The sequence below is a fragment of the Anas platyrhynchos genome, chromosome 2 (genome assembly GCF_047663525.1).
Source record: "Anas platyrhynchos isolate ZD024472 breed Pekin duck chromosome 2, IASCAAS_PekinDuck_T2T, whole genome shotgun sequence".
NCBI classification, from domain to species: Eukaryota; Metazoa; Chordata; class Aves; order Anseriformes; family Anatidae; genus Anas; species Anas platyrhynchos.
This window is the reverse complement of record NC_092588.1, coordinates 73411716-73413626: the sequence shown is the minus strand read 5'-3', so window position 1 is coordinate 73413626 and position 1911 is coordinate 73411716. Positions and strand designations below refer to the sequence as shown.

At 43.1% G+C, this 1911-nt stretch overlaps 1 long non-coding RNA gene across 1 annotated transcript; it reads left to right on the top strand.

Moving 5' to 3' along the window:
• Positions 1–201: 201 nt before the first annotated feature.
• Positions 202–1599, top strand: LOC140001722 (uncharacterized). Its single transcript, XR_011807223.1, has 3 exons — positions 202–364; positions 1167–1251; positions 1329–1599. It is a non-coding gene; the product is annotated as an uncharacterized lncRNA (long non-coding RNA).
• Positions 1600–1911: the final 312 nt, after the last annotated feature.

The window sequence follows — 1911 nt, the reverse complement described above, 5'->3', positions numbered from 1 at the left end:
TAGCAATCGCAGTGGGCGAGCTGCCTGACCTTAACATTGTTCATTCCATTTTTCACCTGAGTTTTGCTGGTTTCCCACGATTCACTCGTGGTCTAGAAAATAAAGAAGAAAAAAAAATAAATTAAAAAAAAAGGGAATTGGGATCAAAATAAAAGGATTTCCTTTCCATTAATTACATGTTCTTAACTTGACAGGTTTGATTATTGACTTAGAAGGCAAATATCTGGCCAGACTGCAAGACTTATGCTCGCAGCGTGGGACAGCTCCCGTAAGGGCGATTCAGAGTAGCTTCTGGAGAACAAGACGTCAGATCTCCAAAACAGCTTTCTTTGTGCTAATGTAGGAAGGGCGAGTAAGAGTAAAGGTAAGAGTCCAGATACCGTAAGAAGCGGAAAGTGTGAAGGAAACTTCCTTCTGGCTGATCCAGCTCCATATCTAGTTGTCAAGTATGAAGAGAGCAGCTCTAAGTTTCTTGGGGAGAGGAAAACAAAGAGACTGGGAGATGGTACAGAGAAAAAAATGGGATGAGCTATTTCAGGAAATCATAGTAACTGGAAATAGAGATTGGAAGAGCGCTTTAAGCCAAGACAGGAACTTTTCAAAACTAAAACCTAGGAGTTGGATGAACCAAGAAATGAATCCATTTTGATTATGCAGTTGTGTCCAGTGTTATCTTGGGAAATATGGTTTCCACATAAAATGTATCTGGGGCTTGAAGTTTTCCTAACGCCCTTCTCTGTGTATTCCCTGCTGTTTGGTAAGCGCTGAGGTCACACTGCAGACAGCGGCACGTCCTCTCCCCACTACTTAGCTGTCTGTTTTCACAACATGTCTAGCAACAGAATGGCTTGGACACAACTGCGCCTATGACCGAGTTCATTCAAGCTGGTGGGCAAGGTAAAAGCTCTGGACAAGCGAAGGGGAGGGAGGGAAGGATGGACATACAATATGATCACTTTAATCTCATTTCTCTAAGAACCCTTGCTGAGAAAACAAAACAAAACAGAACGGAACAGAACAAATGAAGCAAGCAGCTAGCTTGCTGGAGACATTGTCTGGGAAACAGTGAAAAAACTTGCAGACAAAAACATACCAAAGGACTAACTCTTTGAGCGTAATTCTAATCCAACAGCATAACCTCAAACTCCTGTTTCTGTTCGTAACAGGCTGGTACAGTAACATGTCACACTGGATGACTTTGCAGCATAGATGTCAGGAATGCAGCTTGGGATCACCTCCTTCTACTTAGAGGTCAGTTTGAAGGGATGAGCAAGTAATTTTTCCTGGGTTGACAGAAATCTAAAGTCTGTTTTCTAACACTCTTACAGACACTTCTCTGTCCATCGGCCTGTCCTGCCAACTCTGGTGTGAGTGTGAAGTTGTGGCAAGAGGGATTTCCCATTCCTATTTGACCTGGTGGACACCAGCTCTCCTAGGAAATGGCTGATGTTGCTGAGGAGGCAGCAGTATCAAAGCCCTTGTTGATGAAGGTACAACAAGCTGGGGAGGCTTTGGCATTTCTGCACAATGCTGCTCCCTGATTGTCACTCAAGACTCAGATTCTGAAAGAAGCAAAGCAAGCTAGAGGAAAACTGTACGTCCGGGTAATTTTCTTTCTTTCTATTTTTTCATTCTTCACTTGTAAGAAAACCTAAGTCTTTAAACCATTTGTTTGCAAACACGGCTTAATGGAAATGCTTATGGGTGTGCTCCTTCCCCTTGTTTGGAACCTGCTTAACCTCGCTTCAGCTATAGGACACCTATGCTCAAATGTATGCTTCCCATGATAAAGCGGCATTCTTTCGGTATTCTTTTCTGAGATGGTTGCAGGTGAGGTTGAAAAGAGTTGTCAGTAGGATTCTTCGTTTCCTTTGCAGGATCCAAAACTCCGTGTTACAGCGGATCTTCTCC